Here is a 5,000-nt window from a genome sequence, read left to right on the forward strand (position 1 = left end):
TAGAGTCTCGTTCGTTATCGGAATTAACCAGACAAATCGCTCACCAACTAAGAACGGCCATGCACCACCACCCACCGAATCAAGAAAGAGCTATCAATCTGTCAATCCTTCCGGTGTCCGGGCCTGGTGAGGTTCCCGTGTTGAGTCAAATTAAGCCGCAGGCTCCACTCCTGGTGGTGCCCCTTCCGTCAATTCCTTTAAGTTTCAGCTTTGCAACCATACTTCCCCCGGAACCCAAAAGCTTTGGTTTCCCGAGGCTGCCCGCCGAGTCATCGGAGGAACTGCGGCGGATCGCTGGCTGGCATCGTTTATGGTTAGAACTAGGGCGGTATCTGATCGCCTTCGAACCTCTAACTTTCGTTCTTGATTAATGAAACATACTTGGCAAATGCTTTCGCTTCTGTTCGTCTTGCGACGATCAAGAATTTCACCTCTAACGTCGCAATACGAATGCCCCCCGCCTGTCCCTATTAATCATTACCTCGGGTTCCGAAAACCAACAAAATAGAACCGAAGGTCCTATTCATTATTCCATGCACACAGTATTCAGGCGGGCTTGCTGCTTTAAGCACTCTAATTTGTTCAAAGTAAACGTGCCGGCCCACCGAGACACTCAATAAAGAGCACCCTGGTAGGATTTCAACGGGGTCCGCCTCGGGACGCACGAGCACGCACGAGGCGGTCGCACGCCTTCAGCTCGCCCCACCGGCAGGACGTCCCACGATACATGCCAGTTAAACACCGACGGGCGGTGAACCAACAGCGTGGACACAATCAACTACGAGCTTTTTAACCGCAACACTTTAATATACGCTATTGGAGCTGGAATTACCGCGGCTGCTGGCACCAGACTTGCCTCCAATAGATACTCGTTAAAGGATTTAAAGTGTACTCATTCCGATTACGGGGCCTCGGATGAGTCCCGTATCGTTATTTTTCGTCACTACCTCCCCGTGCCGGGAGTGGGTAATTTGCGCGCCTGCTGCCTTCCTTGGATGTGGTAGCCGTTTCTCAGGCTCCCTCTCCGGAATCAGAACCCTGATTCCCCGTTACCCGTTACAACCATGGTAGGCGCAGAACCTACCATCGACAGTTGATAAGGCAGACATTTGAAAGATGCGTCGCCGGTACGAGGACCGTGCGATCAGCCCAAAGTTATTCAGAGTCACCAAGGCAAACGGACCGGACGAGCCGACCGATTGGTTTTGATCTAATAAAAGCGTCCCTTCCATCTCTGGTCGGGACTCTGTTTGCATGTATTAGCTCTAGATTACCACAGTTATCCAAGTAACGTGGGTACGATCTAAGGAACCATAACTGATTTAATGAGCCATTCGCGGTTTCACCTTAATGCGGCTTGTACTGAGACATGCATGGCTTAATCTTTGAGGACAAGCATATGACTACTGGCAGGATCAACCAGGGAGCTGCGTCAACTAGAGCTGAGCAGCCGGCCGCCCGGGAGTGTGTCCCGGGGGCCCGCGCGAACACGCAAGCGTCCGCTCAATCATTCTGCAAACAGGAGGAGGCTGAGCTCCCCTGCACAATACACCTCGAAACCCTCTCAGGTCCCGGCGGCGCGCAGCGCCGTCCCAAGTACTTGGTCGGGTTCGAGAGAGGCGCAATCGCCCGGAGTTAGGCGAGTAGACGCTTTCGGTGCGACCACCCGTGCTCCCAACTGAGCTTGCCGCTGCCGACAGAGGCCCGGGAGCGTGCTGTCGTGGCATTGCCGGCGGGAGACAACACGCGCCACCTACGGTGACCGCAGCTCCAACGCCAGCTGCCACAGAAGGACAAAAGCCCCACTTGGGTGCCGAAGCGAACTCTCCCAGCACAGGCGCACGCGCCAACACATCCGCACAGCTGCGATACAAACCACCAGCGAGAACCGCTGGGCGACCGAGCAGCAGACGGCGTCGCGGCGCCGAGCGCCGGGCGGCGGCGCATCCTCAACGCACACAGTCCCTCAATCGGACCAGCACACTGAAGATGTCCACCGCGCTTCGCACCGGGCCCGCGAGGACCTACTTTGGCCGCACGGCGCCGCGCGCAGGGTGCGCCGGCGCGCAGCTGCGACGCCTGCCGCGTCCGTCGGCCGGCGCGCCTGCCACTGGCCGCCCCCACCAGCCGGCTGTAGCGCGTGCGCCCACGCACCGCGCGGCCAGCACGCCGGGAGGCGCCCCTCACCGGCCGGGGACGGTCCCACCCAGCCACCGCCGCGTATCGCATCACACCCAGATGCCGTTCAGTTTCGTCGGCATGGTGGGTATCGCTGGAACAACCGGTTAGTACCTCAACCTATCGTCGCCATCACCGATTCACCCCTAGCGAGAACAACCGCACCACAACAGGTTACCATTTGTTCATTTGCGTAACTTCACCAGAAACGCAGGCGTCCATGCGCCATTTTGCAACTTCAACGATTATTGCATGCCTGTGTCAGGTGTCACGCCACACTACGTCCTGCCCACATACACGCAACAAAATGTGCACGCCTAGACAATACGTGGAAGGTGGCCCCCGTACGTATGCGATGTCCATTGCTCGAACGACTGTCAACCAGGCCTCTGTAGCATGTCGCAGATATGGAACGCGGTGCACCATGCCATCACGGTGTGTGAGGAGAGACGACTAGGTCCGAATACATCAACAGACAGCTCATGCTGATCGCCATCCACGGCGTCCGTTCCTCCCACACGTCTCTATGGCGTACCACACTGCAATCGCAGCTCTCATAGGGAGACGACACGTAGCTGCGTGCACAATATTGCACTGTATGGTCCCGCCGTTTTTGGGGCGCAGTCGTTGTGCGGTCACACATGTGCCACGATGTATCATTCAGTACATAAGGACGAATGTGCAGTACAGATTGTGGTTCACGCGTACGACATCAGCGGACAGTTGACACAGGCCGCACCACAACGTAGCCTGAGTACGTCGCATGCGAAGGGCATGAACATGCAAACTTCTCACCAACCAGCTTGCGAAGGCAGGGGGCAAGGTGGGGACGTGGGGAGGGGCGGCATGTACGTCCTGCTGCCATCCACATTACAGTGTACAGCAGGAGCATGTGAAAGTGAGCAAGACTTGCAAGGTGTTTAACATGAAGCGATACACAGGGGGTGCGGGCAGTGCGAGTAGCGAACTATATTGCGAGGGTTGCGGGTGGGCAACACTACAGTAATTGAACGAGTCGTATAACAATTACAGAGCAGGTTTAGGCGACAACGTGGGTTACGTTAAGGCGGACACATGGGTTAGGTTAAGGCACAACATGGGTTAGGTTAAGGCACAACATGGGTTAGGTTAAGGCACAACATGGGTTAGGTTAAGGCACAACATGGGTTAGGTTAAGGCACAACATGGGTTAGGTTAAGGCACAACATGGGTTAGGTTAAGGCACAACATGGGTTAGGTTAAGGCACAACATGGGTTAGGTTGAGGCACAACATGGGTTAGGTTAAGGCACACATGGGTTAGGTTGAGGCACAACATGGGTTAGGTTGAGGCACAACATGGGGTTAGGTTGAGGCACAACATGGGTTAGGTTAAGGTACAACATGGGTTAGGTTAAGGTACAACATGGGTTAGGTTAAGGTACAACATGGGTTAGGTTAAGTACAACATGGGTTAGGTTAAGGTACAACATGGGTTAGGTTAAGGTACAACATAGGTTAGGTTAAGGTACAACATAGGTTAGGTTAAGGTACAACATAGGTTAGGTTAAGGTACAACATAGGTTAGGTTAAGGTACAACATAGGGTTAGGTTAAGGTACAACATAGGTTAGGTTAAGGTACAACATAGGTTAGGTTAAGGTACAACATAGGGTTAGGTTAGGTTAGGTTAGGTTACACGTTGTTGTACGAAAGGTGTAGGGGGGGGGGGCGGGGGCGGCAGGTTCGTTGATAGTGATTATAGTAAGTGAATGCTTGTGACATGATCAGATTTGTCACGTCAGGATGCACCTTTGGCTTATTAGAGGCGGCGCTCACAATTCTATGCTTGTGTGAGACCTGTGTCTTTGACTCATGTCATTGTTTGTGCGCTGTGACAGGAGGTACTATTGTGATGTTGGTGCACCGTTGTATAGGACATGTGTTGGGTGGTGGTGCCTGGTCTGCGCAATGGTGGATGTCGAAAGGGCTGGGATATTGTATTTTCCGCACGGACCTCCTGGTCTGGTTGTGATAGTGTGGATTGTTGTAATGTGGCGGAGAAGATGCACTGGATGTTGTTCCATGCTGGTGCTTACATATTGTATGTGCGCCTGTTAGAAGCAGAGAGTGGTGCGTGATCAGAGTGTCTGGCTGACGTGTGGTTCCCATTTTGGGCAGACTCTTTCAGCATGTATACGGACAGTTGTGTATATTTGCTGTAGTTTGATGGCTCTGCATTGATTACTAATCAGCGCCGTGTGTACGGGTAATCTGGTTCCAGTCCAAAATGTTCCATCTGTGTACATTAGTGACAAAGACTCCCCCCATGCAGTGGGGCTCGGTCTGTTATAACTCTTCCGCGTAATATATTTGCCCCACGTTTTTGCGACTGCGAGTGCGAGTGCAACGCGCATGGGGACCGACATGCTGATGGCTCGTATCGACGCCGTACAGTGAGCAACGCGATCGCGTCTCTCGCTCGTAAGTGGTACAGGTCGCGGCTCATGTATACGGACAGCGGGAATGTCGCATATTGGAAAATAACTCTTCATGAAACGCAAGTTATAGGGGTGGATTGCACTTTACGAGTGCGGGAAACGTCCGCCGTTCATCCGCTGGAGGTGCGAGTTTGGCGGTTGGGGTGGTGCACGAACGGGTGCGGGTGGCGTCATTGCCGGTCCACGGCTTCGTGCGGCAGAGCCACTGGAGATTGGGTGCTATGGTCGACAGAGGCTGCAGCCTTTGTGGGTGGCGTCGAAGGCGGCCACTGTGGCGCCATCGCTGTCTTAGTCGGCTTGGCGTCTCATAGATGGCGGTAGCGTCGTTGCAGGAGGTCATGTTT

At 54.1% G+C, this 5,000-nt stretch overlaps 1 non-coding gene across 1 annotated transcript in view; it reads right to left on the reverse strand.

Moving 5' to 3' along the window:
* LOC124727539 overlaps positions 1 to 1,426 on the reverse strand; it is a 1,897-nt gene extending 471 nt beyond the window's left edge. Inside the window, exon 1 of the ribosomal RNA XR_007007164.1 lies at positions 1 to 1,426. This exon is cut by the window's left edge and continues 471 nt beyond it. This is a non-coding gene — a ribosomal RNA (small subunit ribosomal RNA).
* Between the last annotated feature and the right edge of the window lie 3,574 nt (positions 1,427 to 5,000).

The sequence above is a fragment of the Schistocerca piceifrons genome, unplaced genomic scaffold, assembly GCF_021461385.2.
Source record: "Schistocerca piceifrons isolate TAMUIC-IGC-003096 unplaced genomic scaffold, iqSchPice1.1 HiC_scaffold_1113, whole genome shotgun sequence".
NCBI classification, from domain to species: domain Eukaryota; kingdom Metazoa; phylum Arthropoda; class Insecta; order Orthoptera; family Acrididae; genus Schistocerca; species Schistocerca piceifrons.